Raw genomic sequence first — 26,437 nt, forward strand, 5'->3', positions numbered from 1 at the left:
TCACTTATTCAAAAACACATCTATAATTTGAAGTTTACCCTATTCATATCATTTTAAAATATACCTTGCTAAAGAATGGATAAGTTGAATTCAACAATAGAATGATCATTCACCTCTATCTTGTTCTTTGTCATTTTCTTTTCCCTATTTCAGTCAATGCATTCCTACAAAAATCTTCACAATACCAATCATTTTATTTAATTTTTAAGATAACTTATTCTAAAGTTCATAGAACCAGATGTTTATTCTTAAATTGTATTCAACATGTGTATGATGAAAATTATTCGGAAAGCATTGAGAAAACAGTTAGGTGCTGCTGAGATTTTAACTCAGGATTTCCTGTTTACGAGACAGGCGCTTTAACCACCAAGCCACAGCACCAACGTTAATAGTAAAAAATGCATAAATAATTTATTGTTGATGATGAAAATGTGTTTTCTGCTATGAATTCTTCTTTATATGTATTGTAATCTTAAACATGAAAAGATACTCAATCACTACGCAAGGATTAATATGTTTTATTAAACAGGTACTCTTATAAAACCTAATTTCATTTCTTGAATTCTTTACAATTTTTTTCATGAAGGTATTATTATTGCTCAAATATAGGTAGTAATTTCATCTACGTCTTTCTCATAGATATGTAGTTTTTTTCATTTTGCAATAACAATATTCATTCTATAATCTTGAAAATACCTGGGTTTTTATAAGGTTTAAGATGATCTTTTCAACAGTAAGATGAATCAGACTTTTATATTTTAATTGTATTGGAATAAGACCTGATGAAAATGATTTGTTATATAACAATGAGAAAAGCAAGGCGCTGCTGAGAGTTGAACTCAGGATCTCCTGTTTACTAGATAGGAGCTTAAACCAGCTAAGCCACAGCACCCACTTGATTCTTAATTTAGAAACACTTTTCTTTATGGTGTTTAAGAGAATATTGCTTTTTCACTTTCATATTCTTTTCTAAGTTCACACACTTCTCTACTCAAACACTTAAGATGAATGAAGACTCTTCATTTATTCAAAAACACCTCTCTAATTTGAAGTTTACCCTATTCATATCATTTTAAAATATATCTTGCTGAAGAATGGATTAGTTGAATTCAACAATAGAGTGATCATTCACCTCTATCTTGTTCTTTGTCATTTTCTTTTCCCTATTTCAGTCAATGCATTCCTACAAAAATCTTCACAATACCAAGCATTTTATTTAATTTTTAAGATAACTTATTCTAAAGTTCATAGAACCAGATGTTTATTCTTAAATTGTATTCAACACTTGTTTGATGAAAATTATTCGGAAAGCATTGAGAAAACAGTTAGGTGCTGCTGAGATTTTAACTCAGGATTTCCTGTTTACGAGACAGGCGCTTTAACCACCAAGCCACAGCACCAACGTTAATAGTAAAAAATGGATTAAAAATTTATTGTTGATGATGAAAATGTGTTTTCTGCTATGAATTCTTCTATATATGTATTGTAATCTTAAACATGAAAAGATACTCAATCACTACGCAAGGATTAATATGTTTTATTAAACAGGTACTCTTATAAAACCTAATTTCATTTCTTGAATTCTTTACAATTTTTTTCATGAAGGTATTATTATTGCTCAAATATAGGTAGTAATTTCATCTACGTCTTTCTCATAGATATGTAGTTTTTTTCATTTTGCAATAACAATATTCATTCTATAATCTTGAAAATACTTGGGTTTTTATAAGGTTTAAGATGATCTTTTCAACAGTAAGATGAATCAGACTTTTATATTTTAATTGTATTGGAATAAGACCTGATGAAAATGATTTGTTATATAACAATGAGAAAAGCAAGGCGCTGCTGAGAGTTGAACTCAGGATCTCCTGTTTACTAGACAGGCGCTTTAACCAGCTAAGCCACAGCACCCACTTGATTCTTAATTTCAAAACACTTTTCTTTATGGTGTTTAAGAGAATATTGCTTTTTCACTTTCATATTCTTTTCTAAGTTCACACACTTCTCTACTCAAACACTTAAGATGAATGAAGACTCTTCATTTATTCAAAAACACCTCTCTAATTTGAAGTTTACCCTATTCATATCATTTTAAAATATATCTTGCTGAAGAATGGATTAGTTGAATTCAACAATAGAGTGATCATTCACCTCTATCCTGTTCTTTGTCATTTTCTTTTCCCTATTTCAGTCAATGCATTCCTACAAAAATCTTCACAATACCAATCATTTTATTTAATTTTTAAGATAACTTATTCTAAAGTTCATAGAACCAGATGTTTATTCTTAAATTGTATTCAACATGTGTATGATGAAAATTATTCGGAAAGCATTGAGAAAACAGTTAGGTGCTGCTGAGATTTTAACTCAGGATTTCCTGTTTACGAGACAGGCGCTTTAACCACCAAGCCACAGCACCAACGTTAATAGTAAAAAATGCATAAATAATTTATTGTTGATGATGAAAATGTGTTTTCTGCTATGAATTCTTCTTTATATGTATTGTAATCTTAAACATGAAAAGATACTCAATCACTACGCAAGGATTAATATGTTTTATTAAACAGGTACTCTTATAAAACCTAATTTCATTTCTTGAATTCTTTACAATTTTTTTCATGAAGGTATTATTATTGCTCAAATATAGGTAGTAATTTCATCTACGTCTTTCTCATAGATATGTAGTTTTTTTCATTTTGCAATAACAATATTCATTCTATAATCTTGAAAATACCTGGGTTTTTATAAGGTTTAAGATGATCTTTTCAACAGTAAGATGAATCAGACTTTTATATTTTAATTGTATTGGAATAAGACCTGATGAAAATGATTTGTTATATAACAATGAGAAAAGCAAGGCGCTGCTGAGAGTTGAACTCAGGATCTCCTGTTTACTAGATAGGAGCTTTAACCAGCTAAGCCACAGCACCCACTTGATTCTTAATTTAGAAACACTTTTCTTTATGGTGTTTAAGAGAATATTGCTTTTTCACTTTCATATTCTTTTCTAAGTTCACACACTTCTCTACTCAAACACTTAAGATGAATGAAGACTCTTCATTTATTCAAAAACACCTCTCTAATTTGAAGTTTACCCTATTCATATCATTTTAAAATATATCTTGCTTAAGAATGGATTAGTTGAATTCAACAATAGAGTGATCATTCACCTCTATCTTGTTCTTTGTCATTTTCTTTTCCCTATTTCAGTCAATGCATTCCTACAAAAATCTTCACAATACCAATCATTTTATTTATTTTTTAAGATAACTTATTCTAAAGTTCATAGAACCAGATGTTTATTCTTAAATTGTATTCAACATGTGTATGATGAAAATTATTCGGAAAGCATGGAGAAAACAGTTAGGTGCTGCTGAGATTTGAACTCAGGATTTCCTGTTTACTAGACAGGCGCTTCAACCAGCTAAGCCACAGCACCCACTTGATTCTTAATTTTGAAATACTTTTCTTTATGGTGTTCAAGAGAATATTACTTTTTCACTTTTTTATATTCTTTTCTAAGTTCACACACTCCTCTACTCAAACACTTAAGATGAATGAAGACTCTTCACTTATTCAAAAACACCTCTCTAATTTGAAGTTTACCCTATTCATTTCATTTTAAAATATACCTTGCTAAAGAATGGATAAGTTGAATTCAACAATAGAATGATCATTCACCTCTATCTTGTTCTTTGTCATTTTCTTTTCCCTATTTCAGTCAATGCATTCCTACAAAAATCTTCACAATACCAAGCATTTTATTTAATTTTTAAGATAACTTATTCTAAAGTTCATAGAACCAGATGTTTATTCTTAAATTGTATTCAACACTTGTTTGATGAAAATTATTTGGAAAGCATGGAGAAAACAGTTAGGTGCTGCTGAGATTTGAACTCAGGATTTCCTGTTTACGAGACAGGAGCTTTAACCACTAAGCCACAGCACCAACGGTAATAGTAAAAATGCATAAATCATTTATTGTTGATGATGAAAATGTGTTTTCTGCAATACATTCTTCTTTATATGTATTGTAATCCTAAACACGAAAAGATACTCAATCACTACTCAAGGATTAATATGTTTTAATAAACAGGTACTCTTATAAAACTCAATTTCATTTCTTGAATTCTTTACAATTTTTTTTCATAAAGGTATTACTATTGCTCCAATCTAGGTAGAAATTTCATCTACGTCTTTCTCATAGATATGTATTTTTTTCATTTTGCATTAACAGTATTCATTCTAAAATCTTGAAAATACTTGGGTTTTTATAAGGTTTAAGATGATCTGTTCAACAGTAATATGAATCAGACTTTTATATTTTAATTGTATCGGAATAAGACCTAATGAAAATGATTTGTTATATAACAATGAGAAAAGCAAGGCACTGCAGAGAGTTGAACTCAGGATCTCCTGTTTACTACACAGGCGCTTTAACCAGCTAAGCCACAGCAACCACTTGATTCTTAATTTTGAAACACTTTTCTTTATGGTGTTCAAGAGAATATTGCTTTTTCACTTTCATATTCTTTTCTAAGTTCACACACTTCTCCACTCAAACACTTAAGATGAATGAAGACTCTTCACTTATTCAAAAACACCTCTCTAATTTGAAGTTTACCCTATTCGTATCATTTTAAAATATACCTTGCTGAAGAATGGATTAGTTGAATTCAACAATAGAGTGATCATTCACCTATATCTTGTTCTTTGTCATTTTCCTTCCCTATTTCTGTCAATTCATTCCTACAAAAATCTTCACAATACCAAGCATGTTATTTAATTTTTAAGATAACTTATTCTAAAGTTCATAGAACCAGAAGTTTATTCTTAAATTGTATTCAACACTTGTTTGATGAAAATTATTTGGAAAGCATGGAGAAAACAGTTTAGTGCTACTGAGGTTTGAACTCAGGATTTCCTGGTTACGAGACAGGAGCTTTAACCACTAAGCCACAGCACCAACAGTAATGGTAAAAAATGCATAAATCATTTATTGTTGATGATGAAAATGTGTTTTCTGCTATAAATTCTTCTTTATATGTATTGTAATCTTAAACACGAAAAGATACTCAATCACTACGCAAGGATTAATAAGTTTTAATAAACAGGTACTCTTATAAAACCCAATTTCATTTCTTGAATTCTTTACAATTTTTTTTCATGAAGGTATTAATATTGCTCAAATCTAGGTAGAAATTTCATCAACGTCTTTCTCATAGATATGTAGTTTTTTTCATTTTGCAATAACAGTGTTCATTCTAAAATCTTGAAAATACTTGGGTTTTTATAAGGTTTAAGATGATCTTTTCAACAGTAAGATGAATCAGACTTTTATATTTTAATTGTATCGGAATAAGACCTAATGAAAATGATTTGTTATATAACAATGAGAAAAGCAAGGCGCTGCTGGGAGTTGAACTCAGAATCTCCCGTTTACTAGACAGGCGCTTTAACCAGCTAAGCCACAGCACCCACTTGATTCTTAATTTTGAAACACTTTTCTTTGTGGTGTTCAAGAGAATATTGCTTTTTCCCTTTCATATTCTTTTCTAAGTTCACACACTTCTCTACTCAAACACAAGATGAATGAAAACTCTTCACTTATTTAAAAACACCTCTCTAATTTGAAGTTTACCCTATTCATATCATTTTAAAATATACCTTGCTAAAGAATGGATTAGTTGAATTCAATAATAGAGTGATCATTCACCTCTATCTTGTTCTTTGTCATTTTCTTTTCCCTATTTCAGTCAATGCATTCCTACAAAAAATCTTCACAATACCAAGCATTTTATTTAATTTTTAAGATAACTTATTCTAAAGTTCATAGAACCAGATGTTTATTCTTAAATTGTAATCAACACTTGTTTGATGAAAATTATTCGGAAAGCATGGAGAAAACAGTTAGGTGCTGCTGAGATTTTAACTCAGGATTTCCTGTTTACGAGACAGGCGCTTTAACCACTAAGCCACAGCATCAACTTTAATAGTAAGAAATGCATAAATAATTTATTGTTGATGATGAAAATGTGTTTTCTGCTATAAATTCTTCTTTATATGTATTGTAATCTTAAACACGAAAAGATACTCAATCACTACGCAAGGATTAATATGTTTTAATAAACAGGTACTCTTATAAAACCCAATTTCATTTCTTGAATTCTTTACAATTTTTTTCATGAAGGTATTAATATTGCTCAAATCTAGGTAGAAATTTCATCTACGTCTTTCTCATAGATATGTAGTTTTTTTCATTTTCCAATAACAATATTCATTCTATAATCTTGAAAATACTTGGGTTTTTATAAGGTTTAAGATGATCTTTTCAACAGTAAGATGAATCAGACTTTTATATTTTAATTGTATCAGAATAAGACCTAATGAAAATGATTTGTTATATAACAATGAGAAAAGCAAGGCGCTGCTGAGAGTTGAACTCAGGATCTCCTGTTTACTAGACAGGCACTTCAACCAGCTAAGCCACAGCACCCACTTGATTCTTAATTTTGAAATACTTTTCTTTATGGTGTTAAAGAGAATATTACTTTTTCACATTTTTATATTCTTTTCTAAGTTCACACACTTCTCTACTCAAACACTTAAGATGAATGAAGACTCTTCACTTATTCAAAAACACCTCTCTAATTTGAAGTTTACCCTATTCATATCATTTTAAAATATACCTTGCTAAAGAATGGATAAGTTGAATTCAACAATAGAGTGATCATTCACCTCTATCTTGTTCTTTGTCATTTTCTTTTCCCTATTTCAGTCAATGCATTCCTACAAAAATCTTCACAATTCCAAGCATTTTATTTAATTTTTAAGATAACTTATTCTAAAGTTCATAGAACCAGATGTTTATTCTTAAATTGTATTCAACACTTGTTTGATGAAAATTATTCGGAAAGCATTGAGAAAACAGTTAGGTGCTGCTGAGATTTTAACTCAGGATTTCCTGTTTACGAGACAGGCGCTTTAACCACCAAGCCACAGCAGCAACGTTAATAGTAAAAAATGCATAAATAATTTATTGTTGATGATGAAAATGTGTTTTCTGCTATGAATTCTTCTTTATATGTATTGTAATCTTAAACATGAAAAGATACTCAATCACTACGCAAGGATTAATATGTTTTATTAAACAGGTACTCTTATAAAACCTAATTTCATTTCTTGAATTCTTTACAATTTTTTTCATGAAGGTATTATTATTGCTCAAATATAGGTAGTAATTTCATCTACGTCTTTCTCATAGATATGTAGTTTTTTTCATTTTGCAATAACAATATTCATTCTATAATCTTGAAAATACCTGGGTTTTTATAAGGTTTAAGATGATCTTTTCAACAGTAAGATGAATCAGACTTTTATATTTTAATTGTATTGGAATAAGACCTGATGAAAATGATTTGTTATATAACAATGAGAAAAGCAAGGCGCTGCTGAGAGTTGAACTCAGGATCTCCTGTTTACTAGACAGGAGCTTTAACCAGCTAAGCCACAGCACCCACTTGATTCTTAATTTTGAAACACTTTTCTTTATGGTGTTTAAGAGAATATTGCTTTTTCACTTTCATATTCATTCTAAGTTCACACACTTCTCTACTCAAACACTTAAGATGAATGAAGACTCTTCATTTATTCAAAAACACCTCTCTAATTTGAAGTTTACCCTATTCATATCATTTTAAAATATATCTTGCTGAAGAATGGATTAGTTGAATTCAACAATAGAGTGATCATTCACCTCTATCTTGTTCTTTGTCATTTTCTTTTCCCTATTTCAGTCAATGCATTCCTACAAAAATCTTCACAATACCAATTATTTTATTTAATTTTTAAGATAACGTATTCTAAAGTTCATAGAACCAGATGTTTATTCTTAAATTGTATTCAACACTTGTTTGATGAAAATTATTCGGGAAGCATGGAGAAAACAGTTAGGTGCTGCTGAGATTTGAACTCAGGATTTCCTGTTTACTAGACAGGCGCTTCAACCAGCTAAGCCACAGCACCCACTTGATTCTTAATTTTGAAATACTTTTCTTTATGGTGTTCAAGAGAATATTACTTTTTCACTTTTTTATATTCTTTTCTAAGTTCACACACTCCTCTACTCAAACACTTAAGATGAATGAAGACTCTTCACTTATTCAAAAACACATCTATAATTTGAAGTTTACCCTATTCATATCATTTTAAAATATACCTTGCTAAAGAATGGATAAGTTGAATTCAACAATAGAATGATCATTCACCTCTATCTTGTTCTTTGTCATTTTCTTTTCCCTATTTCAGTCAATGCATTCCTACAAAAATCTTCACAATACCAAGCATTTTATTTAATTTTTAAGATAACTTATTCTAAAGTTCATAGAACCAGATGTTTATTCTTAAATTGTATTCAACACTTGTTTGATGAAAATTATTCGGAAAGCATTGAGAAAACAGTTAGGTGCTGCTGAGATTTTAACTCAGGATTTCCTGTTTACGAGACAGGCGCTTTAACCACCAAGCCACAGCACCAACGTTAATAGTAAAAAATGCATAAATAATTTATTGTTGATGATGAAAATGTGTTTTCTGCTATGAATTCTTCTATATATGTATTGTAATCTTAAACATGAAAAGATACTCAATCACTACGCAAGGATTAATATGTTTTATTAAACATGTACTCTTATAAAACCTAATTTCATTTCTTGAATTCTTTACAATTTTTTTCATGAAGGTATTATTATTGCTCAAATATAGGTAGTAATTTCATCTACGTCTTTCTCATAGATATGTAGTTTTTTTCATTTTGCAATAACAATATTCATTCTATAATCTTGAAAATACTTGGGTTTTTATAAGGTTTAAGATGATCTTTTCAACAGTAAGATGAATCAGACTTTTATATTTTAATTGTATTGGAATAAGACCTGATGAAAATGATTTGTTATATAACAATGAGAAAAGCAAGGCGCTGCTGAGAGTTGAACTCAGGATCTCCTGTTTACTAGACAGGCGCTTTAACCAGCTAAGCCACAGCACCCACTTGATTCTTAATTTCGAAACACTTTTCTTTATGGTGTTTAAGAGAATATTGCTTTTTCACTTTCATATTCTTTTCTAAGTTCACACACTTCTCTACTCAAACACTTAAGATGAATGAAGACTCTTCATTTATTCAAAAACACCTCTCTAATTTGAAGTTTACCCTATTCATATCATTTTAAAATATATCTTGCTGAAGAATGGATTAGTTGAATTCAACAATAGAGTGATCATTCACCTCTATCCTGTTCTTTGTCATTTTCTTTTCCCTATTTCAGTCAATGCATTCCTACAAAAATCTTCACAATACCAATCATTTTATTTAATTTTAAAGATAACTTATTCTAAAGTTCATAGAACCAGATGTTTATTCTTAAATTGTATTCAACATGTGTATGATGAAAATTATTCGGAAAGCATGGAGAAAACAGTTAGGTGCTGCTGAGATTTGAACTCAGGATTTCCTGTTTACGAGACAGGCGCTTTAACCACTAAGCCACAGCACCAACGTTTATAGGGAAAAATGCATAAATAATTTATTGTTGATGATGAAAATGTGTTTTCTGCTATAAATTCTCCTTTATATGTATTGTAATCTTAAACACGAAAAGATACTCAATCACTACGCAAGGATTAATATGTTTTAATAAACAGGTACTCTTATAAAATACAATTTCTTTTCTTGAATTCTTTACAAATTTTTTTCATGGAGGTATTAATATTGCTCAAATCTAGGTAGAAATTTCATCTACTTCTTTCTCATAGATATGTATTTTTTTCATTGTGCAATAACAGTATTCATTCTATAATCTTGAAAATACTTGGGTTTTTATAAGGTTTAAGATGATCTTTTCAACAGTAAGATGAATCAGACTTTTATATTTTAATTGTATCGGAATAAGACCTAATGAAAATGATTTGTTATATAACAATGAGAAAAGCAAGGCGCTGCTGAGAGTTGAACTCAGGATCTCCTGTTTTCTAGACAGGCGCTTTAACCAGCTAAGCCACAGCACCCACTTGATTCTTAATTTTGAAACACTTTTCTTTATGGTGTTCAAGAGAATATTGCTTTTTCACTTTCATAATCTTTTCTAAGTTCACACACTTCTCCACTCAAACACTTAAGATGAATGAAGACTCTTCACTTATTCAAAAACACCTCTCTAATTTGAAGTTTACCCTATTCATATCATTTTAAAATATACCTTGCTGAAGAATGGATTAGTTGAATTCAACAATAGAGTGATCATTCACCTCTATCTTGTTCTTTGTCATTTTCTTTCCCTATTTCTGTCAATTCATTCCTACAAAAATCTTCACAATACCAAGCATGTTATTTAATTTTTAAGATAACATATTCTAAAGTTCATAGAACCAGATGTTTATTCTTAAATTGTATTCAACACTTGTTTGATGAAAATTATTTGGAAAGCATGGAGAAAACAGTTAGGTGCTGTTGAGATTTGAACTCATGATTTCCTGTTCACGAGACAGGCGCTTTAACCACTGAGCCACAGCACCAACGTTAAAAGCAAAAAATGCATAAATAATTCATTGTTGATGATGAAAATGTGTTTTCTGCTATAAATTCTTCTTGATATGTATTGTAATCTTAAACACGAAAAGATACTCAATCACTACGCAAGGATTAATACATTTTAATAAACAGGTACTCTTATAAAACCCAATTTCATTTCTTGAATTCTTTACAATTTTTTTTCATGAAGGTATTAATATTGCTCAAATCTAGGTAGAAATTTCATCAACGTCTTTCTCATAGATATGTAGTTTTTTTCATTTTACAATAACAGTATTCATTCTATAATCTTGAAAATACTTGGGTTTTTATAAGGTTTAAGATGATCTTTTCAACAGTAACATGAATCAGACTTTTATATTTTAATTGTATCGGAATAAGACCTAATGAAAATTATTTGTTATATAACAATGAGAAAAGCAAGGCGCTGCTGGGAGTTGAATTCAGAAACTCCTGTTTACTAGACAGGCGCTTTAACCAGCTAAGCCACAGCACCCACTTGATTCTTAATTTTGAAACACTTTTCTTTATGGTGTTCAAGAGAATATTGCTTTTTTCCTTTCATATTCTTTTCTAAGTTCACACACTTCTCTACTCAAACACAAGATGAATGAAGACTCTTCACTTATTCAAAAACACCTCTCTAATTTGAAGTTTACCCTATTCATATCATTTTAAAATATACCTTGCTAAAGAATGGATTAGTTGAATTCAATACTAGAGTGATCATTCACCTCTATCTTGTTCTTTGTCATTTTCTTTTCCCTATTTCAGTCAATGCATTCCTACAAAAATCTTCACAATACCAAGCATTTTATTTAATTTTTAAGATAACTTATTCTAAAGTTCATAGAACCAGATGTTTATTCTTAAATTGTATTCAACACTTGTTTGATGAAAATTATTCGGAAAGCATGGAGAAAACAGTTAGGGGCTCCTGAGATTTTAACTCAGGATTTCCTGTTTACGAGACAGGCCCTTTAACCACCAAGCCACAGCACCAACGTTAATAGTAAAAAATGCATAAATAATTTATTGTTGATGATGAAAATGTGTTTTCTGCTATAAATTCTTCTTTATATGTATTGTAATCTTAAACACGAAAAGATACTCAATCACTACGCAAGGATTAATATGTTTTAATAAACAGGTACTCTTATAAAACCTAATTTCATTTCTTGAATTCTTTACAATTTTTTTCATGAAGGTATTATTATTGCTCAAATATAGGTAGTAATTTCATCTACGTCTTTCTCATAGATATGTAGTTTTTTTCATTTTGCAATAACAATATTCATTCTATAATCTTGAAAATACTTGGGTTTTTATAAGGTTAAAGATGATCTTTTCAACAGTAAGATGAATCAGACTTTTATATTTTAATTGTATTGGAATAAGACCTGATGAAAATGATTTGTTATATAACAATGAGAAAAGCAAGGCGCTGCTGAGAGTTGAACTCAGGATCTCCTGTTTACTATACAGGCGCTTTAACCAGCTAAGCCACAGCACCCACTTGATTCTTGGTTTTGAAACACTTTTCTTTATGGTGTTCAAGAGAATATTGCTTTTTCACTTTCATATTCTTTTCTAAGTTCACACACTTCTCTACTCAAACACTTAAGATGAATGAAGACTTCATTTATTCAAAAGCACCTCTCTAATTTGAAGTTTACCCTATTCATATCATTTTAAAATATACCTTGCTGAAGAATGGATTAGTTGAATTCAACAATAGAGTGAGCCTTCACCTCTATCTTGTTCTTTGTCATTTTCTTTTCCCTATTTCAGTCAATGCATTCCTACAAAAATCTTCACAATACCAAGCATGTTATTTAATTTTTAAGATAACTTATTCTAAAGTTCATAGAACCAGATGTTTATTCTTAAATTGTATTCAACAGTTGTTTGATGAAAATTATTCGGAAAGCATGGAGAAAACAGTTAGGTGCTGCTGAGATTTTAACTCAGGATTTCCTGTTTACGAGACAGGCGCTTTAACCACTAAGCCACAGCACCAACGTTAATAGTAAAAAATGCATAAATAATTTATTGTTGATGATGAAAATGTGTTTTCTGCTATAAATTCTTCTTTATATGTATTGTAATCTTAAACACGAAAAGATACTCAATCACTACGCAAGGATTAATATGTTTTAATAAACAGGTACTCTTATAAAACCCAATTTCATTTCTTGAATTCTTTACAAATTTTTTCATGAAGGTATTAATATTGCTCAAATCTAGGTAGAAATTTCATCTACGTCTTTCTCATAGATGTGTAGTTTTTTTCATTTTGCAATAACAGTATTCATTCTATAATCTTGAAAATACTTGGCTTTTTATAAGGTTTAAGATGATCTTTTTAACAGTAGGATGAATCAGACTTTTATATTTTAATTGTATCGGAATAAGACCTAATGAAATTGATTTGGTATATAACAATGAGAAAAGCAAGGCGCTGCTGAGAGTTGAACTCAGGATCTCCTGTTTACTAGACAGGCGCTTTAACCAGCTAAGCCACAGCACCCACTTGTTTCTTAATTTTGAAACACTTTTCTTTATGGTGTTCAAGAGAATATTGCTTTTTCACTTTCATATTCTTTTCTAAGTTCACACACTTCTCTACTCAAACACTTAAGATGAATGAAGACTCTTCATTTATTCAAAAACACCTCTCTAATTTGAAGTTTACCCTATTCATATCATTTTAAAACATACCTTGCTGAAGAATGGATTCGTTGAATTCAACAATAGAGTGATCATTCACCTCTATCTTGTTCTTTGTCATTTTCTTTTCCCTATTTCAGTCAATGCATTCCTACAAAAATCTTCACAATACCAATCATTTTATTTAATTTTTAAGATAACTTATCCTAAAGTTCATAGAACCAGATGTTTATTCTTAAATTGTATTCAACATGTGTTTGATGAAAATTATTCGGAAAGCATGGAGAAAACAATTAGGTGCTGCTGAGATATGAACTCAGGATTTCCTGTTTACGAGACAGGCACTTTAACCACTAAGCCACAGCACCAACGTTAATAGTAAAAAATGCATACATAATTTATTGTTGATGATGAAAATGTGTTTTCTGCTATAAATACTCCTTTATATGTATTGTAATCTTAAACACGAAAAGATACTCAATCACTACGCAAGGATTAATATGTTTTAATAAACAGGTACTCTTATAAAATCCAATTTCATTTCTTGAATTCTTTACAATTTTTTTTCATGAAGGTATTAATATTGCTCAAATCTAGGTAGAAATTTCATCTACTTCTTTCTCATAGATATGTATTTTTTTCATTTTGCAATAACAGTATTCATTCTATAATCTTGAAAATACTTGGGTTTTTATAAGGTTTAAGATGATCTTTTCAACAGTAAGATGAATCAGACTTTTATATTTTAATTGTATCAGAATAAGACCTAATGAAAATGATTTGTTATATAACAATGAGAAAAGCAAGGCGCTGCTGAGAGTTGAACTCAGGATCTCCTGTTTACTAGACAGGCGCTTTAACCAGCTAAGCCACAGCACCCACTTGATTCTTAATTTTGAAACACTTTTCTTTATGGTGTTCAAGAGAATATTGCTTTTTCACTTTCATGTTCTTTTCTAAGTTCACACACTTCTCCACTCAAACACTTAAGATGAATGAAGACTCTTCACTTATTCAAAAACACTCTCTAATTTGAAGTTTACCCTATTCATATCATTTTAAAATATACCTTGCTGAAGAATGGATTAGTTGAATTCAACAATAGAGTGATCATTCACCTCTATCTTGTTCTTTGTCATTTTCTTTTCCCTATTTCAGTCAATGCATTCCTACAAAAATCTTCACAATACAAAGCATTTTATTTAATTTTTAAGATAAGGTATTCTAAAGTTCATAGAACCAGATGTTTATTCTTAAATTGTATTCAACACTTGTTTGATGAAAATTATTCGGAAAGCATGGAGAAAACAGTTATAGGACCCGGATCCCCCAGCATGCTCCCCGCTCCCTCCTTATGACTTGACAACCCACATGAGAATCAACCACAGAGATTTGTGTGGGTGTAAAAAACGGCCATGTTTAATATTTTTGACATTTTCATAAACATGACAAGGCATTTCAGAAATTCATTAAATGCAGTTATCAACACAATTTTATTCTTGTCTTCCTGATCTTCTTTCGCCAGATACAGCTTCTAATCCTCCAACACCAAAGGGGGGGACTTCCGGCTCCCCTCTACCATGCCGTGCATCCACGCGAGGTGCAACCCACCTGCGACTCATGAGGAGAGGGCCCCCAACCTCTGATCCTTGTCCGCCTTCTCCAGGGGCCCACCCTCCGACCACCAGGCTGACCAGGAACCCAGGAGGCTCGTAACCTGTCACCCTAGCCTCCCCAGCCGGGGCCCTATTTCACAGCGGGGAGCTTACCGTCTCCCCCCTCAGTGCTAGCCTAGGGAGTACGCAAGGCGGACTCCCGTCCATTCCGTCGGTCAATTGTACTGTTCCAAGGTCTTTCTACCGCAACACGCCCCTCTAATCCACTGAGCTAAAGGGACGGGTGGGTGGGAGTTCAAATTATCCTAAGGGCTGTAGGAGGGATGCTTCAAGGAGGCCGCCACGATCCGGTGCCACATAGGAAGGAGAGGCCGGGGTCACTGCCCCCAGTGCCTAAATAGGTCACCAGGCTCCGCCCTCTGTCGCACCGGAAGTGTGTCACCCTCCTGACCCCGGAAGTGATAAGCGGCCGGTCGCCCATTGGGGCAGACCGGTCCCCCCTATCTGGAACAGGTAGGAGGGCGGGGGCCAGGGGGCCGGGCCCTAAGGGCGCGCTTGCCGATGCTCAGCTCGCGCTTGGCATAGGACCCGGATCCCCCAGCATGCTCCCCGCTCCCTCCTTATGACTTGACAACCCACATGAGAATCAACGACAGAGATTTGTGTGGGTGTAAAAAACGGCCATGTTTAATATTTTTGACATTTTCATAAACATGACAAGGCATTTCAGAAATTCATTAAATGCAGTTATCAACACAATTTTATTCTTGTCTTCCTGATCTTCTTTCGCCAGATACAGCTTCTAATCCTCCAACACCAAAGGGGGGGACTTCCGGCTCCCCTCTACCATGCCGTGCATCCACGCGAGGTGCAACCCACCTGCGACTCATGAGGAGAGGGCCCCCAACCTCTGATCCTTGTCCGCCTTCTCCAGGGGCCCACCCTCCGACCACCAGGCTGACCAGGAACCCAGGAGGCTCGTAACCTGTCGCCCTAGCCTCCCCAGCCGGGGCCCTATTTCACAGCGGGGAGCTTACCGTCTCCCCCCTCAGTGCTAGCCTAGGGAATACGCAAGGCGGACTCCCGTCCATTCCGTCGGTCAATTGTACTGTTCCAAGGTCTTTCTACCGCCACAAAGGTGACCAGGGCCCACAGGTCCGTCACCTTCCCCACCTGCGCTCTGCGTGAAAGACCCTAATGTTCCAACCCGGCTCAATGTACCGATGCCCGATAACTGCACCCCATCATTGCGATACCTCACCTTACCGGAAAAAACAATCCGGTGCGGAATGTGACACCAGCAGCCCTTCGCTGAGCCCACCCGGTCAATTCCAACCTTGTGATACCTCACCTCTCCAGAAACTGGAAACCATTCGGGTGGAATGTTACCCAAGCGGCCCTACACTGAGCGCTAATTGGGCAATTCCTACTTGAGCCGCCTCACCGAGACATTCCAGGCTCTCAACTTCCTCCCAGGGCCGGCTGCCCCGACCCAGAAAACCTGGTCCCTTCAGGCCTTCCGGCCATACCACTCGCCCTCGCCATGTACGCCTTGCTGCTTGCCGCATGGACGAGTGCCTTGTGGCACCACCACCTTCGTGGGTACACTACTGAACAGGAGAGAAATAGAAAAGTCAAGTATGGTCATTGGCAAATCATCAGCAATTCTGACACCACCATTCTGGTCGAATGGGTCTCTGCCACCGCAGGATGACCAGCGCCCGACCTTGCCCATTGTGCCACCTCTGCAGTGGTTATCTCCTCTGGCACACCCGTGGTTAACGGATTTGTACAATCGGAATCCTTGTTATGCCCCCCCTAAGATAGGCGGAACACTAATTTGCCATCTGACTGTCTATACACTCTGACATGAGGCCTCACTCTGCTACTTATGGCCATAAGCCACAAATCATTGCTACAGGTCCGATTGATTCACAGGAAGACCATAATTCTGCGTCCGTAGGCCTGATTTGTTTATTATTTCAAAGACAAGGCATGCCATGTATATCAGCCTAAACAGAATAATTGCGAAAAAACATACCTCTGTATCAAACGGCTTTTAAGGAGGGGGGGGATTGTTAGTTCTAATACTAAGTCCTACCGATAGGTAATTTGTCGGGAGTGAATTTTGCCATGTACTGATTACTAATAAAATCGTTTATATGTATGCCCGGATCTTTCCATGTTTACCCCTTAATCATCCAATAACTCACCCCTACCTACCCCACATATCCACAGGGCCTTTGGGTCTACTATGTTCAGAAATGGTCTATCATTTATCCTCTGCTTTCACCCAGGACCGCTATCTGCCTCGGGTGATTGTTCAAACTGTCTCTGTCATTGGCTGCCTTGCTTATTGCGCCAAGCAATGCTAACGGTGAGCTTGCCACTCGGTTCATCTGCGGTGCTCCTCCCTACACTTGGTCATTCCTCCGAAAATGCAAATTATGGCATGCAACTGGTCGACGTTATTCACTGTCTTCCTCCTCCAATATGACCCACCCATTGCGATGGTCATGCCTTACCACCATAGTATAGACTATTTCCCCATCCAATTGCCAAATGGACCCCCTCTGCCATAGTCCTATTTTAATGCAACATATGCTGTGTGTACAAGACATCCTTTCCCACCTGCGTAGCTTTTGTTGATGAATTTGAATGCATTTTCTTGCCATTGTGTCAGAGGCTGACTGGGAAGCTATACAGTGCATCGCTGCATGGATACGAGTGCCATGTGATTTACAGAGTGTGTGCCCAATTGATTCTTGTGTACCCCCATGTAGGACATAAACAAGGGCGCTTTCATACTTAACAACCAGGACCAATTGATACCGCCAAAGCGTGTTAAATGTAGTTGCACTGGAGAGAATACTATACATTAAAACTCGTTCTCCGGTGTTATAAAATGTCTATATTTCTCATCTGTTTACGTTCCCCGAATGCCGCTCAACTGAAGATATCCTGAAAAGAAAACTGGGACTGTAAACTCCTAATGTTTGAGAAGAACCCAAAGTATGAATGAAGGCCATTTCGCACAGAGATGATGCCCACTAGGACGTGCCTTAATGCTAGAGCCACGTGCTCTCCAGGGTCACGAATTCCCAGTCTGAAGAGTGACTGTTAAAATTGGCTTAGAGGAAGATGGCACCTTCCATATGACTGCTGGGTCATGACCTCCCACGTTTCCCAGTTGAGCCAAGCAGGCATTTCCACCCAGTTAGAGACCCTTTTTAAACAAGCTGACTTGCCGGCACGACCAAATTATTCCATAGTATGCTGAAATACCTCAAATTATCGAGTGTTCAATAACGTGGGACATTTCACGTTCAAAATTATTATAAGAACCTATTACAATAAAAGTTTCCATTACCCCTTTGTATTATAATCGTCCTACATGTTATGTACCAGTTCTAGACCTTACGTATCTCTTATCTTTCTGCTGCTGTGACGTGGGCTCAGACTCCCGCTGGCCAGGTAATGAGTGCATGTACGCTTTATAAATACACATATATGTTAATGTAAACAATTAATATAGCTAGCAAGGAGCCATGTTACCCGCCAGACATTTACATGACTTACAAGAAGCACGTCGCCTTTTGGAATGATAAAGGCCCCTGTTTCGCTTTATCTCAGCGCAGTCAGTTACCAGAGCGGTTAGCGCCGCTATCAGCTTAAAGCGCTGAATTGTTCAGCCTTGCTTTCAAACCTAGAAAGTCCGGCTCCTCCCGACACTGCCCACACAGGTGCGGCGGCGGAGTTGGGGAGCAAGGAGCCATGTTAACAATGTCTAAACAGGCGCTGCGGAGGAGTTGAGGCATTTCAATTCACTATGAGATGCCCTCAGTCACTTCCGTGTCCAGTCCCCAACTCTCCCTCAAAGCGCAGCTGTACAATAACATTTCATCTCAACCCCTCTCATTTTAATGTGCACGAAACAAATATGCAACCTATCTCTCCGCGTTCAACACTTTGAGAAGTTCCCCAGACTGCAGCCCCCGCCGTGTCAAACTGATATCAATATAACTTCCAAAATAAGACATGTTTTATGAAGGCCCACTCTTGACGGGAACCCCGTAATGCATATATGCATACTAACACTCTACAGAATTAAGGCACTTTAATGCACATGCGGCCGCCCAGATCAAGATTTGGAAATAAGGCACTTTATGATGCACATTTGGACGCTCAGATCAAGATTTGGAAATAAGGCACCTTATAATGCGCGTTAGGACGCTCAGATCAAAATTTTGGCCAATATAGAAATACCATAGACTTACAAAGCATTGTTTCCAAGTTGTTGCCGGCCGCCACCTGACATAGCGCTCCGAAACAAACTTTGCCAAGCGCAAGTTAGTACCCGGGTCCTAGCAACTAATGCGGCGATCTGCAGGACCCAGCTCAAATATCGGCACACTAGTCCCAGCATTCCTTCGCACCGAGGTCGGGAAACCAAACTAAATGCCCCTCACAGATGGGCAACGCAGCCCTGCCGAGGGAGCACTGTTCTCACTTCCCATCACTCAAGGATCCCTTCTAATCAGCAAGGAGACGCGATGCAACTGCCGCCCTCGGAACGCCAACCAGTTCTCATCCACTGCAAGCAACAGAGACGGTACAGAGCAACCCCCACTCCCTGCACTGAACCTGACTTCCAAGTACGACATGGCGTCCACAATAGACCAGTGCCGTGTCCGTTCCCCAGAACAAACTCACCCGGAGCCAATTCAAATGGCTTCACGATGGACGGAGCAGCCTCAATTCCCTGCACAATCCCTAAGCTATCTAACCCGACAACTTACTGGACAGTGCAGCCTGCATTGCGTGAACCGTCCGTTTGCTACCTCATACTCGCTGCGCACGCATGAATGTAGTTTGATACTGGAAATTACTTCACCGTCCAGTACCCCAAAAAAGTAAAGTTGCACAATGGAACTGTAGAGATGTGATGCAATTCAGATGTACTCTGCACCACACATATTCCGGTCAGAGCCCCGAGAGGACGTGAACCAAGCTCCACTTCTCCGCTATATCTTCAAATACAGCACCACAACCCTATTGCCTATCTAGGTTCCCCTCGCCAAAAACGAGCACCCACCAGCACGAGAAAGCAAAGAAGAGCACGTCAGCACAAGCCCGAATGTACCACATCAAGAAATATTCATGATATCGACCCGTGCACTGCACCACATCCTCCATCACCTGTTACGCTCCCCCCCCGGCCCACGTCGATACCGAGGTGAACAGCACACCCGAGGGGCCCCCGCCAGCAGCCGCAAACCACCCGATCCGGACAACCTCAGTCAGCCATAATTACTTTGCCATCCACGGCTGCCCCCCAGGCCCCCCGAGCGCACCTCCCACTTCACCTGGCGCGATGTAAGTCTCCCGACGCCGAGGCCGCGAAGTCCGGCCCGCTCTTGTCGCCGTCATCATCCACGAGGACCAGAGACACATCTACGCTGCATCCTGAGGAGAAAGACCACCGACCTCCGACCCCACGCGAGGAGATACAGTTAATAAAGGTGGCCCGTGTTCAGTTTGCTCTCCGCCCCCCCCTCAGCCCGCCCACGTCAACCAGGAAGGAGCCCGCATGCCCAGGAGTCCTGCCGGCAGCCGCAGACCACCAGAGCCGGCTTCAACCCATCGCCCGCCCCGGATACCCCTCCCGCAATCCGCGGCTGCACACAGGCCCCCCAGGCACCCCCGACTCCTCACCAGGCGAGATGGACGGCTGCAACTCGACGCACCTCTCCTCCTTGTCGCCTCCCGTCACGCTCTCGGCCGGGTTGACTCGCGGCCCAATGACCTTCAGCTTTGGACGAGGGGATACGGGGGCATTTAAAACTAAAGAAACTTACAACTAGGGAACTTTTTAAAACTAAGGAAATAAAACTCGGCTTAAAACTAAGTTCAAATTATCCTAAGGGCTGTATGAGGGACTCTTCAAGGAGGCCCCCATGATCCGGTGCCACAGAGGAAGGAGAGGCCGGGGTCACTGCCCCCAGTGCCTAAATAGGTCACCAGGCTCCGCCCTCTGTCGCACTGGAAGTGCATCACCCTCCTGACCCCGGAAGTGATAAGCGGCCAGTCGCCCATTGGGGCAGACCAGTCGCCCCTATCTGGAACAGATAGGAGGGCGGGGGCCGGGGGGCCGGGCCCTAAGGGCGCGCTTGCCGATGCTCAGCTCGCGCTTGGCAGGTGTTTATTCTTAAATTGTATTCAACACTTGTTTGATGAAAATTATTCGGAAAGCATGGAGAAAACCGGTGCTGCTGAGAATTGAACTCAGGATTTCCTGGTTACGAGACAGGCGCTTTAACCACTAAGCCACAGCACCAACGCTAGTAGTAAAAAATGCATAAATAATTTATTGTTGATGATGAAAATGTGTTTTCTGCTATAAATTCTTCTTTCTATGTATTGTAATCTTAAACACGAAAAGATACTCACTCACTACGCAAGGATTAATATGTTTTATTAAACAGGTACTCTTATAAAACCCAATTTCATTTCTTGAATTCTTTACAATTTTATTCATGAAGGTATTAATATTGCTCAAATCTAGGTAGAAATTTCATCTACGTCTTTCTCATAGATATGTAGTTTTTTTCATTTTGCAATAACAGTATTCATTCTATAATCTTGAAAATACTTGGGTTTTTATAAGGTTTAAGATGATCTTTTTAACAGTAAGATGAATCAGACTTTTATATTTTAATTGTATCGGAATAAGACCTAATGAAAATGATTTGTTATATAACAATGAGAAAAGCAAGGCACTGCTGAGAGTTGAACTCAGGATCTCCTGTTTACTAGACAGGCGCTTTAACCAGCTAAGCCACAGCACCCACTTGATTCTAACTTTTGAAACACTTTTCTTTATGGTGTTCAAGAGAATATTGCTTTTTCACTTTCATATTCTTTTCTAAGTCCACACACTTCTCCACTCAAACACTTAAGATGAATGAAGACTCTTCACTTATTCAAAAACACCTCTCTAATTTGAATTTTACCCTATTCATATCATTTTAAAATATACCTTGCTGAAGAATGGATTAGTTGAATTCAAAAATAGAGTGATCATTCACCTCTATCTTGTTCTTTGTCATTTTCTTTTCCCTATTTCAGTCAATGCATTCCTACAAAAATCTTCACAATACCAAGCATTTTATTTAATTTTTAAGATAACTTATTCTAAAGTTCATAGAACCAGATGTTTATTCTTAAACTGTATTCAACACTTGTTTGATGAAAATTATTTGGAAAGCATGGAGAAAACAATTAAGTGCTGCTGAGATTTGAACTCAGGATTTCCTGTTTACGAGACAGGAGCTTTAACCACTAAGCCACAGCACCAACGGTAATATTAAAAAAATGCATAAATCATTTATTGTTGATGATGAAAATGTGTTTTCTGCTATAAATTCTTCTTTATATGTATTGTAATCTTAAACACGAAAAGATACTCAATCACTACGCAAGGATTAATATGTTTTAATAAACAGCTACTCTTATAAAACTCAATTTCATTTCTTGAATTCTTTACAATTTTATTCATGAAGGTATTAATATTGCTCAAATCTAGGTAGAAATGTCATCTACGTCTTTCTCATGGATATGTAGTTTTTTTCATTTTGCAATAACAGTGTTCATTCTATAATCTTGAAAATACTTGGGTTTTTATAAGGTTTAAGATGATCTTTTTAACAGTAAGATGAATCAGACTTTTATATTTTAATTGTATTGGAATAAGACCTAATGAAAATGATTTGTTATATAACAATGAGAAAAGCAAGGCGCTGCGGGGAGTTGAACTCAGGATCTCCTGTTTACTAGACAGGCGCTTTAACCAGCTAAGCCACAGCACCCACATGATTCTTAATTTTGAAACACTTTTCTTTATGGTGTTCAAGAGAATATTGCTTTTTCCCTTTCATATTCTTTTCTAAGTTCACACCCTTTTCCACTCAAAACCTTAAGATGAATGAAGACTCTTCACTTATTCAAAAACACCTCTCTAATTTGAAGTTTACCCTATTCATATAATTTTAAAATATACCTTGCTAAAGAATGGATTAGTTGAATTCAACGATAGAGTGATCATTCACCTCTATCTTGTTCTTTGTCATTTTCTTTTCCCTATTTCAGTCAATGCATTCCTACAAAAATCTTCACAATACCAAGCATTTAATTTAATTTTTAAGATAACTTATTCTAAAGTTCATAGAACCAGATGTTTATTCTTAAATTGTATTCAACACTTGTTTGATGAAAATTATTCGGAAAGCATGGAGAAAACAGGTGCTGCTGAGAATTGAACTTAGGATTTCCTGGTTACGAGACAGGCACTTTAACCACTAAGCCACAGCACCAACGCTAATAGTAAAAAATGCATAAATAATTTATTGTTGATGATGAAAATGTGTTTTCTGCTATAAATTCTTCTTTATATGTATTGTAATCTTAAACACGAAAAGATACTCACTCACTACGCAAGGATTAATATGTTTTATTAAACAGGTACTCTTATAAAACCCAATTTCATTTCTTGAATTCTTTACAATTTTATTCATGAAGGTATTAATATTGCTCAAATCTAGGTAGAAATTTCATCTACGTCTTTCTCATAGATATGTAGTTTTTTTCATTTTGCAATAACAGTATTCATTCTATAATCTTGAAAATACTTGGGTTTTTATAAGGTTTAAGATGATCTTTTTAACAGTAAGATGAATCAGACTTTTATATTTTAATTGTATCGGAATAAGACCTAATGAAAATGATTTGTTATATAACAATGAGAAAAGCAAGGCACTGCTGAGAGTTGAACTCAGGATCTCCTGTTTACTAGACAGGCGCTTTAACCAGCTAAGCCACAGCACCCACTTGATTCTAACTTTTGAAACACTTTTCTTTATGGTGTTCAAGAGAATATTGCTTTTTCACTTTCATATTCTTTTCTAAGTCCACACACTTCTCCACTCAAACACTTAAGATGAATGAAGACTCTTCACTTATTCAAAAACACCTCTCTAATTTGAATTTTTCCCTATTCATATCATTTTAAAATATACCTTGCTGAAGAATGGATTAGTTGAATTCAAAAATAGAGTGATCATTCACCTCTATCTTGTTCTTTGTCATTTTCTTTTCCCTATTTCAGTCAATGCATTCCTACAAAAATCTTCACAATACCAAGCATTTTATTTAATTTTTAAGATAACTTATTCTAAAGTTCATAGAACCAGATGTTTATTCTTAAACTGTATTCAACACTTGTTTGATGAAAATTATTTGGAAAGCATGGAGAAAACAATTAAGTGCTGCTGAGATTTGAACTCAGGATTTCCTGTTTACGAGACAGGAGCTTTAACCACTAAGCCACAGCACCAACGGTAATATTAAAAAAATGCATAAATCATTTATTGTTGATGATGAAAATGTGTTTTCTGCTATAAATTCTTCTTTATATGTATTGTAATCTTAAACACGAAAAGATACTCAATCACTACGCAAGGATTAATATGTTTTAATAAACAGCTACTCTTATAAAACTCAATTTCATTTCTTGAATTCTTTACAATTTTATTCATGAAGGTATTAATATTGCTCAAATCTAGGTAGAAATTTCATCTACGTCTTTCTCATAGATATGTAGTTTTTTCATTTTGCAATAACAGTGTTCATTCTATAATCTTGAAAATACTTGGGTTTTTATAAGGTTTAAGATGATCTTCTTAACAGTAAGATGAATCAGACTTTTATATTTTAATTGTATCGGAATAAGACCTAATGAAAATGATTTGTTATATAACAATGAGAAAAGCAAGGCGCTGCGGGGAGTTGAACTCAGGATCTCCTGTTTACTAGACAGGCGCTTTAACCAGCTAAGCCACAGCACCCACATGATTCTTAATTTTGAAACACTTTTCTTTATGGTGTTCAAGAGAATATTGCTTTTTCCCTTTCATATTCTTTTCTAAGTTCACACCCTTTTCCACTCAAAACCTTAAGATGAATGAAGACTCTTCACTTATTCAAAAACACCTCTCTAATTTGAAGTTTACCCTATTCATATAATTTTAAAATATACCTTGCTAAAGAATGGATTAGTTGAATTCAACGATAGAGTGATCATTCACCTCTATCTTGTTCTTTGTCCTTTTCTTTTCCCTATTTCAGTCAATGCATTCCTACAAAAATCTTCACAATACCAAGCATTTTATTTAATTTTTAAGATAACTTATTCTAAAGTTCATAGAACCAGATGTTTATTCTTAAATTGTATTCAACACTTGTTTGATGAAAATTATTCGGAAAGCATGGAGAAAACAGTTAGGTGCTGCTGAGAATTGAACTCAGGATTTCCTATTTACGAGACAGGCGCTTTAACCACTAAGCCACAGCACCAAAGTTAATAGTAAAAAATGCATAAATAATGTATTGTTGATGATGAATATGTGTTTTCTGCTATAAATTCTTCTTTATATGTATTGTAATCTTAAACACGAAAAGATACTCAATCACTACGCAAGGATTAATATGTTTTAATAAACAGGTACTCTTATAAAACCCAATTTCATTTCTTGAATTCTTTACAATTTTTTTTCATGAAGGTATTAATATTGCTCAAATCTAGGTAGAAATTTCATCTACGTCTTTCTCATAGATATGTATTTTTTTCATTTTGCAATAACAGTATTCATTCTATAATCTTGGAAATACTTGGGTTTTTATAAGGTTTAAGATGATCTTTTCAGTAGTAAGATGAATCAGACTTTTATATTTTAATTGTATCGGAATAAGGCCTAATGAAAATGATTTGTTATATAAAAACGAGCAAAGCAAGGCACTGCTGAGAGTTGAACTCAGGATCTCCTGTTTACTAGACAGGCGCTTTAACCAGCTAAGCCACAGCACCCACTTGATTCTTAATTTTGAAACACTTTTCTTTATGGTGTTCAAGAGAATATTGCTTTTTCACTTTCATATTCTTTTCTAAGTCCACACACTTCTCCACTCAAACACTTAAGATGAATAAAGACTCTTCACTTATTCAAAAACACCTCTCTAATTTGAAGTTTACCTCTATTCATATAATTTTAAAATATACCTTGCTGAAGAATGGATTAGTTGAATTCAAAAATAGAGTGATCATTCACCTCTATCTTGTTCTTTGTCATTTTCTTTTCCCTATTTCAGTCAATGCATTCCTACAAAAATCTTCACAATACCAAGCATTTTATTTAATTTTTAAGATAACTTATTCTAAAGTTCATAGAACCAGATGTTTATTCTTAAATTGTATTCAACACTTGTTTGATGAAAATTATTTGGAAAGCATGGAGAAAACAATTAGGTGCTGCTGAGATTTTAACTCAGGATTTCCTGTTTACGAGACATGCGCTTTAACCACTAAGCCACAGCACCAACGGTAATATTAAAAAAATGCATAAATCATTTATTGTTGATGATGAAAATGTGTTTTCTGCTATAAATTCTTCTTTATATGTATTGTAATCTTAAACACGAAAAGATACTCAATCACTACGCAAGGATTAAT

General features: G+C 35.4%; 15 non-coding genes across 15 annotated transcripts; all 15 read right to left on the reverse strand.

Annotated features, from left to right (window-relative positions):
• Nucleotides 1-1,837: 1,837 nt before the first annotated feature.
• TRNAT-AGU (transfer RNA threonine (anticodon AGU)) lies at nucleotides 1,838-1,911 on the reverse strand. The gene has a single exon. It is a non-coding gene; the product is annotated as a tRNA-Thr (tRNA).
• A 1,965-nt stretch (nucleotides 1,912-3,876) lies between these two features.
• On the reverse strand, nucleotides 3,877-3,949 carry TRNAT-CGU (transfer RNA threonine (anticodon CGU)). The gene has a single exon. It is a non-coding gene; the product is annotated as a tRNA-Thr (tRNA).
• A 3,494-nt stretch (nucleotides 3,950-7,443) lies between these two features.
• On the reverse strand, nucleotides 7,444-7,517 carry TRNAT-AGU (transfer RNA threonine (anticodon AGU)). The gene has a single exon. It is a non-coding gene; the product is annotated as a tRNA-Thr (tRNA).
• Nucleotides 7,518-8,972: 1,455 nt separating this feature from the next.
• Nucleotides 8,973-9,046, reverse strand: TRNAT-AGU (transfer RNA threonine (anticodon AGU)). Its single transcript has one exon. It is a non-coding gene; the product is annotated as a tRNA-Thr (tRNA).
• A 435-nt stretch (nucleotides 9,047-9,481) lies between these two features.
• On the reverse strand, nucleotides 9,482-9,554 carry TRNAT-CGU (transfer RNA threonine (anticodon CGU)). Its single transcript has one exon. It is a non-coding gene; the product is annotated as a tRNA-Thr (tRNA).
• Nucleotides 9,555-12,534: 2,980 nt separating this feature from the next.
• TRNAT-CGU (transfer RNA threonine (anticodon CGU)) lies at nucleotides 12,535-12,607 on the reverse strand. Its single transcript has one exon. It is a non-coding gene; the product is annotated as a tRNA-Thr (tRNA).
• Nucleotides 12,608-13,044: 437 nt separating this feature from the next.
• On the reverse strand, nucleotides 13,045-13,118 carry TRNAT-AGU (transfer RNA threonine (anticodon AGU)). Its single transcript has one exon. It is a non-coding gene; the product is annotated as a tRNA-Thr (tRNA).
• Nucleotides 13,119-14,063: 945 nt separating this feature from the next.
• TRNAT-AGU (transfer RNA threonine (anticodon AGU)) lies at nucleotides 14,064-14,137 on the reverse strand. The gene has a single exon. It is a non-coding gene; the product is annotated as a tRNA-Thr (tRNA).
• A 7,001-nt stretch (nucleotides 14,138-21,138) lies between these two features.
• TRNAT-CGU (transfer RNA threonine (anticodon CGU)) lies at nucleotides 21,139-21,211 on the reverse strand. The gene has a single exon. It is a non-coding gene; the product is annotated as a tRNA-Thr (tRNA).
• A 437-nt stretch (nucleotides 21,212-21,648) lies between these two features.
• Nucleotides 21,649-21,722, reverse strand: TRNAT-AGU (transfer RNA threonine (anticodon AGU)). Its single transcript has one exon. It is a non-coding gene; the product is annotated as a tRNA-Thr (tRNA).
• Nucleotides 21,723-22,157: 435 nt separating this feature from the next.
• TRNAT-CGU (transfer RNA threonine (anticodon CGU)) lies at nucleotides 22,158-22,230 on the reverse strand. Its single transcript has one exon. It is a non-coding gene; the product is annotated as a tRNA-Thr (tRNA).
• Nucleotides 22,231-23,683: 1,453 nt separating this feature from the next.
• TRNAT-AGU (transfer RNA threonine (anticodon AGU)) lies at nucleotides 23,684-23,757 on the reverse strand. The gene has a single exon. It is a non-coding gene; the product is annotated as a tRNA-Thr (tRNA).
• Nucleotides 23,758-24,192: 435 nt separating this feature from the next.
• On the reverse strand, nucleotides 24,193-24,265 carry TRNAT-CGU (transfer RNA threonine (anticodon CGU)). Its single transcript has one exon. It is a non-coding gene; the product is annotated as a tRNA-Thr (tRNA).
• Nucleotides 24,266-25,211: 946 nt separating this feature from the next.
• TRNAT-CGU (transfer RNA threonine (anticodon CGU)) lies at nucleotides 25,212-25,284 on the reverse strand. Its single transcript has one exon. It is a non-coding gene; the product is annotated as a tRNA-Thr (tRNA).
• Nucleotides 25,285-25,721: 437 nt separating this feature from the next.
• Nucleotides 25,722-25,795, reverse strand: TRNAT-AGU (transfer RNA threonine (anticodon AGU)). The gene has a single exon. It is a non-coding gene; the product is annotated as a tRNA-Thr (tRNA).
• Between the last annotated feature and the right edge of the window lie 642 nt (nucleotides 25,796-26,437).

The sequence above is a fragment of the Lissotriton vulgaris genome, chromosome 12, assembly GCF_964263255.1.
Source record: "Lissotriton vulgaris chromosome 12, aLisVul1.2, whole genome shotgun sequence".
NCBI classification, from domain to species: domain Eukaryota; kingdom Metazoa; phylum Chordata; class Amphibia; order Caudata; family Salamandridae; genus Lissotriton; species Lissotriton vulgaris.